We start from the raw sequence: 13,651 nt of genomic DNA, 5'->3' as shown, positions 1-13,651 counted from the left end.
GTGTGAGGGGAACATCTGTAGAAGGGCGGTTTTGTGTAAAAGTCAACCTGAGCATGTGCCGCCACCTGCGCCAGCAAATAGCTAGCTTTTTGTGTGGCACCGACTGGTAACATGCTTCAGGAGGGCGGCTACGTGTGCTAGCAAGGCAGGGGTCCTGGGTCCGAGCCTCGTTTTGAGCCGAATCAGGAGGAAGCGGTACTGACTAAGCAAGAAGTGTGACGTCTTTTACACATGCACATTAAAGTTAGTAATTTCCATAATTATCCTTAAGGTCTACAGTATATGTTGGAGTTCAGGCTTTAATTATCCTTAAGGTCTACAGTATATGTAGGAGTTCAGGCTTTAATTATCCTTAAGGTCTACAGTATATGTTGGAGTTCAGGCTTTAATTATCCTTAAGGTCTACAGTATATGTTGGAGTTCAGGCTTTAATTATCCTTACGGTCTACAGTATATGTTGGAGTTCAGGCTTTAATTATCCTTAAGGTCTACAGTATATGTTGGAGTTCAGGCTTTAATTATCCTTAAGGTCTACAGTATATGTTGGAGTTCAGGCTTTAATTATCCTTAAGGTCTACAGTATATGTTGGAGTTCAGGCTTTAATTATCCTTAAGGTCTACAGTATATGTTGGAGTTCAGGCTTTAATTATCCTTAAGGTCTACAGTATATGTTGGAGTTCAGGCTTTAATTATCCTTAAGGTCTACAGTATATGTTGGAGTTCAGGCTTTAATTATCCTTAAGGTCTACTGTATATGTTGGAGTTCAGGCTTTATTTGAAAAGGATGAATTTTACTAAATTTTAACCATTACAGAGTAGGTGTCCAAGGCTATTAGAATGGGCACAAATAGCTTGTTTTTCCACTCACAGCTGTCCCCCAGTGTTAGTTATGAAGATGAGATGTTAATGAAGCAATACAAACCAAATTGAAGTGTCTTGAGTTTTTTTGTGCATTCTAGTCTTATAAAGATAGCAGGTGACTGGGACAGACAATGTTACAAAACATTTGTATGATTTTTTGGGGTAAAACATGCACCTTACATCAGATCTTGAAATGTTCTCTGTGAAGCTAACTTTCGTCAAGGTTATATATGGTCTATAATTGGTTACTCCCTTTTCATTGTCAGTATCCTTTTTCAGCATGTTGATATCTGTAACACCCGTAACAGCTGTGGATGTGATGGCTATTGAGATACATATATTACACACATATCATACACACAGTGCATTCGGAAAGTATTCAGACCCCTTGACTTTTTCCACATTTTGTTGCGTTACAACCTTATTCTAAAATTGATGGGAAAAAAAGCAATTTAATCAATCTACACACAATACCCCATAATGACATAGCAAAAACAGGTTTTGCATTTTTTGCTAATTTATTAAAAATAAAAAAACGTAAGTATTCAGAACCTTTACTCAGTACTTTGTTGAAACACCTTTGGCAGCGATTACAGCCTTGAGTCTTCTTGGGTATGACGCTGCAAGCTTGGCACACCTGTATTTGGGGAGTTTCTCCCATTCTTCTTTGCAGATCCTCTCAAACTCTGTCAGGTTGGATGGGGAGCGTCGCTGCACAGCTATTTTCAGGTCTCTCCAGATATGTTAGATCGGGTTCAAGTACGGGCTCTGGCTTGGCCACTGAAGGACATCCAGAGACTTGTCCCGAAGCCACTTCTGCGTTGTCTTGGCTATGTGCTTTGTGTCATTGTCCTGTTGGAAGGTGAACCTTCACCCCGTTCTGAGGTCCTGAGCGCTCTGGAGCAGGTTTTCATCAAGGATCTCTGTACTTAGCTTCGTTCATCTTTCCCTTGATCCTGATTAGTAAATCAGTCCCTGCCACTGAAAAACATCCCCACAGCATGCTGCTACCACCACCATGCTTCACCGTAAGGATGGTGCCAGGTTTCCTCCAGACGTGACGCTTGGTATTCCAGCCAAAAAGTTCAATATTGTTTCTGAATGGTCTGAAATTCCTTTAGGTGCCTTTTGGAAGGAATGACAACCAGAAGGACAACCATCTCTGCAGCACTCCACCAATCAGGTCTTTATGGTAGAGAAGCCAGACGGACGCCACTCCTCAGTAGAAGGCACATGACAGCCCACATGGAGTTTGCCAAAAGGCACCTAAAGACTCAGACCATGAGAAACAAGATTATCTGGTCTGATGAAACCAAGATTGAACTCTTTGGCCTGAATGCCAAGTGTCACGTCTGGAGGAAAACTGGCACCATCCCTACGGTGAAGCATAGTGGTGGCAGCATCATGCTGCAGGGATGTTTTTCAGTGCCAGGGACTGGAAGACTAGTCAGGATCGAGGGAAAGATGAACAGAGCTAAGTACAGAGATATCCTTGATGAAAACCTGCTCTAGAGCGCTCAGGACCTCAGACTGGGGCGAAGGACAACAACCCTAAGCACACAGCCAACAATGCAGAAGTGGCTTCGGGACAAGTCTCTGAATGTCCTTGAGTGGCCCAGCCAGAGCCCGGACTTGAACCCAATCAAACATCTCTGGAGAGACCTGAAAATAGCTGTGCAGAGACGCTCCTCATCTAACCTGACAGAGCTTGAGAGGATCAGAAGAGAAGAATGGGAGAAACTACCCAAATACAAGTGTGCTAAGCTTGTAGCATCATACCCAAGAAGACTCGAGGCTGTAATCGCTTGCAAAAGTGCTTCAACAAAGAACTGAGTAAAAGGTCTGAATACTTATGTAAATGTAATATTTCTGTTTTTTATATACACACTACCATTCAAAAGTTGGTCACTTAGAAATGTCCTTGTTTTCCATGAAAAACATGCATGTAGTTAGTTGCAAAATAATTGGAAATATAGTAAAAATGTTGACAAGGTTATAAATAATGATGTGTAATTTAAATAATAATTGTGTCCTTCAAACTTTGCTTACGTCAAATAATCCTCCATTTGCAGCAATTTCAACCTTGTAGACCTTTAGCATTCTAGATGTCCATTTTTTGAGGTAATCTGAAGAGATTTCACCCAATGCTTCCTGAAGCACCTCCCACAAGTTGGATTGGCTTGATGGGCACTTCTTACATACCATACAGTCAAGCTGCTCCCACAACAGCTCAATAGGGTTGAGATCCGGTGACTGTGCTGGCCACTCCATTATAGACAGAATACCAGCTGACTGCTTCTTACCTAAATAGTTCTTGCATAGTTTAGAGCTGTGCTTAGGGTCATTGTCCTGTTGTTGGAGGAAATTGGCTCAAATTAAGTGCCGTTCACAGGGTATGGCATGGAGTTGCAAAATTGAGTGATAGCCTTCCTTCTTCAAGATCCCTTTTACCCTGTACAAATCTTCCACTTTACCACCACCAAAGCCCCCCCCCCCCCCCCCCAGACCATCACATTGCCTCCACCATACTTGACAGATGGCGTCAAGCACTCCTCCAGCATCTTTTCATTTTTCTGCATCTCACAAATGTTCTTCTTTGTGATCCAAACACCTCAAACGTAGATTTGTCTGACCATAGCACTTTTTTCCAATCTGTGTTATTTTGCCCATCTAAATATTTTATTTTTATTGGCCAGTCTGCGATATGGCTTTTTCATTGCAACTCTGCCTAGAAGGCCAGCATCCCGGAGTCGCCTCTTCACTGTTGACTTTTAGATTGGTGTTTTGCGGGTACGATTTAATGAAGCTGCTAGTTGAGGACTTGTGAAGCTTCTGTTTCTCAAAGTAGACACTAATATACCTGTCCGCTTGCTCAGTTGTGCACCGGGGCCTCCCACTCTTTCAATTCTGGTTAGAGGCAGTTTGCGCTGTTCTGTGAAGGGACTAGTGCACAGCGTTGTACGAGATCTTCAGTTTCTTGGCAATTTATTGCATGGAATAGCCTTCATTTCTCAGAACAAGAATAGACTGACAAGTTTCAGAATGTTTCTTGTTTCTGGCCATTTTGAGCCTGTAATCGAACCCACAAATGTTGATGCTCCAGATACTCAACTAGTCTAAAGAAAGCCCGTTTTATTGCTTCTTTAATCAGAACAACAGTTTTCAGCTGTGCTAACAATTGCAAAAGGGTTTTTGTAATTATCAATTAGCCTTTTAAAATTATAAACTTAGCTAATCTAACACAACGTGCAATTGGAACACAGGAGTGATTGTTGCTGATAATGGGCCTCTGTACACCTATGCCGTTTCCAGCTACGCTAGTCATTTACAACATTAACAATGTCTAAACTATATTTCTGATCAATTTAATGTTATTTTAATGGACACTTTTTTTAAATTTCAAACACAAGGACATTTCTAAGTAACCATTAACTTTTGAACGGTAGTGTATACATTTGCAAAAATGTCTACAAACTTGTTTTTTCTTTGTCATTATGCAATTGCCGATATCTCTAACATTGTGTTCTAGCTAAGATTATTTTGTCAAATGTATGCCGAAATGCATTTATCAAAGGTGCATGCGCATACCTCAAGGTACAGCTCAGACCACGCGTACACAATTTCTGGTAGTTGATCAGTTGTATTGCAAGAAAATATTGTTCTTATGGGGAATTTGAAGTGTTTGATGCACAGGAATTATAATTACGGTAGGCTAACAAAAACTTCAAAAGCATGATAAAACAGTAGCAGCATGTAGCCTAATGTGTTTATTTTAATTTATAGGCCTAAATCATATGCTGCAGCACAGCTCTCATTTTCTGACATGACTGGGTTATTGCACAACAAATATTAGGCTACTATTTATCCATTGCTCATTCAATAGCCAAGTATGCGCGAAAGTAAATAAACCGGTAGCCTTTTGACAGTATAGGCTAGTATTGCTGTGTGGTAGGAGCACGAAATCGTAGCCTATTTAATCTCAGAGCCTATTTTTATTGTATTTGACCGTTATTTAACTAGGCAAGTTAGTTAAGAACTCGTTCTTATTTTCAATGATGGCCTAGGAACAATGGGTTACCTGCCTTGTTCAGGGGCAGAACGACAGATTTTTATCTTGTCAGCTCAGGGATTTGATCTTGCAACCTTACAGTTGCTAGTCCAACACTAACCACTAGGCTACCTGCCGCCCAAAGGCAGGAGATAGAAACACAATCATGTCCTGAAACAAAATATTTAACAACAATTTGTCTTTTGCATAGAAGTGTGGGCTGAAGCATTTACTTTTAAATAGTTGAAAAGACAATCTTGCAGAATGCGCGGCCAGTGTTTAGCACTCGCTATAGGCAGCATGCATTTTAAATTGGAAAAAGTCACTGCAAAATACCACTACAGAACTGTAATACATTTTTGCCATTGCGCTTTAGAAACCATCATGGCCCAGTTCCAACATCCAAAATCATACAGCAAATGAGAGCGTTGCTGTTAGCATGCAAGGTGAATAGAGGGCGTTTTCCAGGCTGGGTTGTAACCAATGATTTAAATATACACTAGATCACTGACAGGGGGCGCTTTATTATGAATATCTACATTTGTTTTTGCCACGTTTATTCTATTACAGAAACCTTAAATGCATACTTTTAAATTATGTGAGCTAAACATACAAAGAAAAAATATAAAACGTATAAAACATTTTCCTTAAATTGTACTTTTTTTTAAAGTTCTAATGTTACCTTCCCCCACCACAACAACAAAAATACATGTCATTTTGTCCTTGAAACATTTAATTGAAATACTGTAGAATTCAATTCATTCCTATGGAGGACTGCTCCTTCTGGGGAGTGCCAGTAAGGCCTATCGGTGGCTTCAAAGCCTCTCACTGGCCAAAACACAGCAGCAGCCATCCAGGGTTTATATCATTGGTTGTTACGCTTGTTCACGAGCGTAGAAATATACTATGGCTCTGATCTATTAATGAACACATGCGCATGTGACAGTTTGATAAATCCCAATAATTTATTGCGCACGCAAATCCAAGAATCTCCAAATATGCAAGAATTTCGTGAAAAATTTACACAGTTGATAAATTAGGCCCCTGGAGTCTTTTTCAAATGAAAGCCCCCCAAAATATAATGACTTTATCCAGTGTCTATTAAAGCAGATTGGCAGTATAGGCACACGTAAGGCCTATATGATCTAATTTGCATATTTTGATATACACTATATATACACACAAAAGTATGCGGACAACCCTTCAAATGAGTGGATTCAGCTATTTCAGCCACACCCATTGCTGACAGGTGTAATCTCCATAGACAAACATGGGCAGTAGAATGGTCTTACTCAAGAGCTCAGTGACTTTCAACGTTGCCGTAGAAAGGATGCCACCTTTCTAACAAGTCAGTTCGTAAAATGTTTGCCCTGCTAGAGCTGCCCCGGTCAACTGTAAGTGCTGTTATTGTGAAGTGGAAATGTCCAGGAGCAACAACCTCTCAGCCACGAAGTGGTAGGCCACACAAGTTCACAGAACAGGACCACAGAGTGCTGAAACGCGTAGCGCATAAATATTGTCTGTTCTCGGTTGCAACACTCACTACCAAGTTTCAAACGGGCTCTGGAAGCAACGTCAGCACAAGAACTGTTCGTCAGGATCCTCATGAAATGGGTTTCCACGGCTGAACAGCCACACACAAGCCTAAGATCACCATGCACAATGCCAAGCGTCGGCTGGAGTGGTATAAAGCTTGCCACCATTGGACTCTGGAACAGTGGAAATGCATTCTCTGGAGTGATGAATCACGCTTCACCATCTGGCAGTCCGACAGATGAATGTGGGTTTGGCGGATGTTAGGGGAACACTACCTACCCGAATGCATAGTGCCAACTAAAGTTTGGTGGAGGAGGAATAATGGTCTGGGGCTGTTTTTCATGGTTCGGGCAAGGCCCCTTAGTTCCAGTGAAGGGAAATCTTAACGCTACAACATACAATGACATTGTAGACGATTCTGTGCTTCCAACTTTCTGGCAACAGTTTGGGGAAGGCGCTTTCCTGTTTCATAATGACAATGCCCCCATGCACAAAGCAAGGTCCATACAGAAATTGTTTGTCGAGATCAGTGTGGAGGAACTTGACTGGCCTGCACAGAGCACTGACCTCAACCCCATCGAACACCTTTGGGATGAATTGGAACACCAACTGCGAGCCAGGCCTAATCACACAACATCAGTGCCCTCCCTCACTAATGCTCTTGTGGCTGAATGGAAGTAATTCCCCTGCAACAATGTTCCAACATCTAGTGGAAAGCCTTCCCAGAAGAGTGGAGGCTGTTATAGCTGCAAAGGAGGGACCAACTCCATATTAATGCCCATGATTTTGAAATGAGATGTCCGGTGTCATACGCACACACACCATGATACTGACTCTGAGAGAAACATGCAACAAAGAACATAATAACAATATAAGTTAAAGAAGCACAAAGCTTAATACATGTGTTATAAGGGATCGTAAGAAGGATATAGTTTTAAACGAAACTAAATGTTATGCTCGTTGTTGAGTCATGCATCTAGGTGGCTTAGCAAGCTAATAATAATTTGATGTGTGAAATAGGACAAATAAGCACATATGTGCATGTTTGTATTCACAAGCATGTGATGAATTTGAAATATGTCTTTGTGCATATCCCACTCTCCCTAGCCAGAGTGGGGTCACCGCCAGGTTCTATCAATGACGACCCTGGAGCAATTAGGGTTTAGTGCCTTGCTCAGGCGCACGTCGACATTTTTCACCTTGTCGGATCGGGGATTCGAACTTGCGACATTTCGTTTACTGGCCCAACGCTCTAACTGCTAGTCTACCTGTCACCATATAAAATAATATATTAGGCTGTAACATTGCCTAATTGTTGTATTTATTGAAGGCGAAACATCAATTTATTGGTAACTACACCAGATTTCAGAACTAATTGCACGCTTTTGAATCACAACATCGACTCTATTGCTCCGAATGCTCACTTCTTGGCTAGCACGAGTAGCAGTGACACAGTAGCATAGTGGTCTCCAACCAGGGGGTACTAGGACTCCTGGGGGTACTTGGCCTATCCACAGGGGGTACTTGAGTAGACTCATGAGACCATAGACTTACTGGTAAAATGCACATGAGTGGTTACTTCAGGGGTACTCCGAGCAGAGCAAAGTTCAGATGGTGGTACAGTAACCGAAAAAGGTTGGGAACCACTGCAGTAGCATACACGGGCTGGAGTGGATGACCACTATACATCGCGCACGCTTTTAGGCTAGCAGCACAGCCAAGTACCACTCCCCTAAACAATTTCCTATTTTCATGGCTACTTGACTCATTAATGCACACACACACACGACTCGAAACAAACACAGCAAACGCAATCGCCATCACTGGAAGAACAGAGAAATAGTGTGGGCTAGTTTAGTGGCATTATCTAGCTAGCTAGCTACCTAGCTACTCCACGAACGAACCCATGAGAAAAGAAGCAGCAACGCAAGCTACTCACCCGTATGGGTCTCCGTGGCACTCCTGTCCTAATTTGCACGCTAACAATCTGCAATCTTGGTATAATACTCTCCAGGACACCGTGTTGTTTAACAGAGGTGGATAGCTAACAACTACGAACAATCTAGCTAGCTAGTTGTCCGATGCTGGGGCTGCTGGATTCTGCTCTTTACTTGAAGTGCTTGTCTCAGCGAACGTCAATGTCGCCGAATTAGATGTGGCTTCCTCTAGCATTTCCACACTCTTTTCGAGGACCCCCCAAAAACAATCGACGAAAGAAGTAAACAACTCCAAGCATCATCCTATTCGCCGAAAGGTACTCCCTAGTGTTAGCTACATCAACTCAAACACGGACCTATTTCCACACACGAGTTGATACCGTTGATTGGGGCGGGCTAAAGTGTAGAGATACACGTCGCTTTATCCGTTATGCACTGTACAACCTAACTGCAATGTGTGGCAGTTTCAGTTGCGCACCAGTGACAAATAAGGCTGCTCGCCAGAAACCCAAGTGCTGTAGCTAAGCTACTCTGTTGCACTGGCTGTGAAAAGTGTACCAATCCTCAGCAGACCCGGGCTTCAAAGCAGGTAAAACATCTCAGAACTGTTTTCTTTGCATGTAAAAAAATATATATATACATTTTTTGGCAGTGTAGCGTATTTTACATAACAGCATCACCCAGGAGGGGTGTGTGTCCGATCACATTTGAGGTCAACATGGAGATGCTTTTAAAAGGGGCATCCAGCGCTTGGTCGGCAATCTTTCAACAGCAATATAGGGGGTATTGGGCCTTTACGGGTCCTTCCTCCAGGATGCAACTTTTTATTTAGCATAGCCTAAACTTGAGTTCATGAACATGCATCCATTTTAGACAAGGCTACCACAAAATTAACAGGTGGAGACACTCGAACACAGGCTATCCTCCTGCAAATGTTTCTATTATTTAGCATATTTGAGGAATCCCAGGCCTAAATAACCACGGATCTGAGCATCTTTGTATATGAGATCTGGAGACTACCACTGCAGACGACATAGTAAATGGCCCAACAGCATTTCAATTAGTTCATTCATGCACGGCTACCTACTCAATTGTCTTCACAATCCTTTTTGAGGCAAATAGAGGCTGGACTTCGCTCTAATATTGCCTTTGATATTGGGTGCGTTCGTAAATTCAATCTGGAGTGCCAGAGAGCGCTCAGAGTGAGCTCTGGACGTTCGTAAATTCAGAGCGTTTCTCACAATGGCAGTCAAGCACCCAAGCTAACTGGCTAAAGTTAACTAGCTTGCTAGCTATTTCCAGATATTAACGAGAGAACTCCTCACTCTGACCATTTTACTCGCCCTAGCAGAGCTGTTTATACGTTTTCATGTTATCCAGAGCGTTGGTGACTAACTGTGCTTCCGGCCACAATTTAATTAAGCTTTTTTGCCGATTTTTACAACACCCGCCATATTCAACGGGTGTTGAGCGCCCTTAGTCAGCAACTGTTGTTGCAGAATGTGAGAATGTGAAATGCATTGGTTGCCATGGTTTTCAACCACCCCTAACCAACCCTAATCACCTAAATCAAGATTGGGTATTGAAAAATCATTAGTGACCCTTAACTCAGCAAAGTGGCACAAACCTCCCTGAATACAAGAAAATGCTTTCTTTCCCTAGCAGTAAGGAGCGTGAGACTGTAGCCTAAATGTGTTACTCTCCAGCAGCATTTGATTTAATAGTTGGAGTTATGATGCATTCTATATTATAGAATGAAATCAATATCAGTGCTAGCTTAGCCATATTAGCTTCCTCCCTCTCCACGAATACAACTCGGGGTAAACGGTCTGTACCACAGTTCAAACCCAGTGCCCTCTCCCTCACTAAAACAGGTGACTGCCCTCCTTGACAACATACTAACCAGTTGAGCTATGGAAAAGGATCCAATTCAGCCGCTACATTGGCAACATTTCCAGCTAGCTGTGGAGTAGAGCTTTTCACGGGTCCTGGTGGGATCTAATTACCCAGGACCCGACCCGGACCCCATTGGGTTTGAGTCCAAAACTCAAACTTTTCCCTCAGGTCTGGATCGGGTCCTGTTCTATTGTCATCAGGTCTATGTAACCTAAGCTGATAGACCTGAGTGGACTCGAATGGACCTGACCACGGCTCTGCATAGCCTATAGCATATTTATTTTCTAATAAGGTGAATTTACTGACTTATAGAAGGCCTAGCACACATATAAAGACCTATTTGTTTATCAGAAGAGCAACTTGGTTGATAAACACAATTTTTTTGTCACTCGGGTCCAATCGGTTTTGATCTAGACAACGGACCAATTAGGGTACGGGTTGGGTCTAGGTCTGGTTGTCCTCCGGTCCATTCGGGTTTGGGTCCCCATTTAATAAAAAATATCGGGTCCGTTCATATCCGGGTCTGATTGTCCTCGGGTCTGTTCGAACCAACTTTTGGACCCGAGAAGACCTTGTCTTCGTTACACAGTGACATGCCCCTGGTCACTTTATATTCTGCTGTGTTTTTCATGTTGGTTTATTTTCAATTTTTTCGTGTTTTCGGTATCCTCTTTACCCGGAGCAACAACAATGTCACAATGCATATGATGTAGGCCTTTGTAGGCCAATTTGGAAACTGTAGAATGTCTACATTACCCACAATTCCATCTGCTTCCATGTCATTATGTGATGTCATTTAAATGCATCATAGTGGATGCATCATAATGCTTTGGTAAAAACCTCAATGACCAAACTGTATGACTCTGCAAAACAGGTGTTGGAGTGAAAAGGTTTCCACTCCTATATCAACAACTGCATATCCCACTTAAACCATGCCAAACCTGCTGATTAGAAGGTCCTGTGTAGATTGTATTTTCAACCAGCAACTATCAGGAAATAACGCTGATCTATTGTTTTCCACTTTTGTACAATATTATACAAAACACAGGAAATCAAATCCTACGAATAAAGTCATGTTCATAATGAGTCAAATAAGCACTAGGCCAAAAACATAAGCCACAAACGTAAACTGGTAGATTACTCGCCCCACACTGGAGAGGGGGAAAATTGATTAGAAACGTTACTTTTTCTTTCAAATGCAAGTGCCATGATCCCACATGAAATATGGGAGTTTTTTTAAATGCTCCAGATTTAAGAATATTAGCATCATATTCAGAGACCAAAAAACTTAACAGATCAACATATTTTTGAGGGAATCAAATGATACATTTCCAATTATTTACCATCTGTAATGGTTGATTTTCTTTATCTAAGGCTCATAAGAAGTGCATTGTCCGGATACATGCCATAGGCCACTTTATATTCCACTATGTTTTGTATTTTTGTTTATTTGTCCGTTTTTATTTTTTTATCTTGGTAACCAGAGCAACAACAATGTCACAATGCATATGATGGAAAATGACTTAATTACTCATAATGCTTATTGACTTAACATTCCATTGTAATTCCAATTATCATGGCAATTATGTGTCACAATACTAATTATATTTATATGCTGTATGGCAGGCCAGTGACTTTTGCAACCAAATTATATTACTTTGTCCAATCGCACACAGGATTTTATGGTCACACAAGGTGCCACCTGTGGATTCAAAATGAGTAGCCTTACAATTATATACATGGCCCCAGTTCCATTTGCAACCAAATACGTTTTTGAAAAATAACCATAACATTTCAAATAGATACTAAATTGTAGTTCTCAAAGATGCAATTGCAAATGAATTAATCAAATCCAATGATTTACCAACAAGTATAGACAACCTAGATGGGAAACTATTGAGAATGGTAGTAGACGGTATTGCCACCCCTATTTGCCATGTCTTTAACCAAAGCCTAAAGGAGTGTGTATGTCTACAGGTGTGGAAGGAAGCTAAAGTAATTCCACTTCCTAAAAATAGTAAAGCACCCTTTCCTGGATCAAACAGCCACCCAATCAGTTTGCTGCCTGTTCTTCGTAAACTGATGGTGAAAATTGTGTTTACGGTATCCCTCAAGGAAGTTGCCTTGGGCCAATGTTTTTTTTTAAAGCTAAACTTGCTTTTTGCCTTAGTAATCTCTGGTGGCATAGCATTCCACGATGACTTTATACATACAGTGCCTTCAGAAAGCATTCACACCAAATGTTGTTGTGTTACAGCCTGAATTTAAATTTGATTAAATGTAGATGTTTGTCACTGGCCTACACACAATACCCCATAATGTCAGTTTTTTTTTATTTGACAAATTAATAAAAAATGTAAATCCGAAATTTCTTGAGTCAATAAGTATTTAACCCCTTTGTTATGGCAAGCCTAAATAAATTCAGGAGTAAACATTTGCTTAACAAGTCGGACAATACGTTGCATTGACTCACTCTGTGTGCAATAATAGTGTTTAGCATGATTTTTCAATGACTACCTCATCTCTGTACCACTAACATACAATTATTTGTAAGATCCCTCAGTCGAGCAGTGAATTTCAAACACAAAGACCAGGGAGGTTTTGCAATGCCTCGCAAAGAAAGTCACCTATTGGTAGATGGATACAAATGTAAAAGTAGACATTGAATATCCCTTTGAGCATGGTGAAATTATTAACTATACTTTGGATGGTGTATCAATACACCCAGTCACTAAAAAGATACAGGTGTCCTTCCTAACTCAGTTGGAAACAGCTCAGGGATTTCACCATGAGGCCAATTGTGACTTTAAATCAGTTACTGAATTTAATTGCTGTGATAGGAGAGAACTGAGGATCGATCAACAACATTTTAGTTACTCCACAATACTAACATAATTGACAGAGTGAAAAGAAGGAAGCCTTTACAGAATACAAAATATTCCAAAACATGCATCCTGTTTGCAACAAGGCACTGAAGTAATACTGAAAAAAAGGTGGCAGAGCAATTCACGTTTTGGCCTGAATACAAAGTGTTATGTTTGGAGCAAATCCAATACAACACAATACTGAGTACCACTCTCAATATTTTCAAGCATAGTGGTGGCTGCATCATGTTATAGGTATGCTTGTAATCATCAAGGACTGGGGAGCTTTTCAGGATAAAAAATAAATAAACTAAATGAAACTAAGCACAGGCAAAATCTAAAACGCAAGGCTAAATCTACACTGGAGTTGCTTAGCATGAAGACAGTAAATGTTCCTGAGTGGCAGAGTTACAGTTTTTCTTGAAACTCTATATCAAGACCTGCAAATGGTTGTCTAGCAATGATCATCAACCAATTTGACAGAGCTTGAAGACATTTTAAAAGAATC

General features: G+C 41.1%; 1 protein-coding gene across 1 annotated transcript in view; it reads right to left on the bottom strand.

Annotated features, from left to right (window-relative positions):
* LOC110522452 (bromo adjacent homology domain-containing 1 protein) overlaps positions 1 to 8,924 on the bottom strand; it is a 41,885-nt gene extending 32,961 nt beyond the window's left edge. The window contains exon 1 of the mRNA XM_021600854.3: positions 8,386 to 8,924. The gene's annotated coding sequence lies outside the window, so the exon portion shown is untranslated. The remainder of the gene's footprint in view (positions 1 to 8,385) is intronic.
* Positions 8,925 to 13,651: the final 4,727 nt, after the last annotated feature.

This window comes from Oncorhynchus mykiss, chromosome 4, assembly GCF_057628025.1.
Source record: "Oncorhynchus mykiss isolate SJ-2025 chromosome 4, ASM5762802v1, whole genome shotgun sequence".
Lineage (NCBI taxonomy): Eukaryota > Metazoa > Chordata > Actinopteri > Salmoniformes > Salmonidae > Oncorhynchus > Oncorhynchus mykiss.
This window is presented reverse-complemented; position numbering and strand designations above follow the sequence as displayed.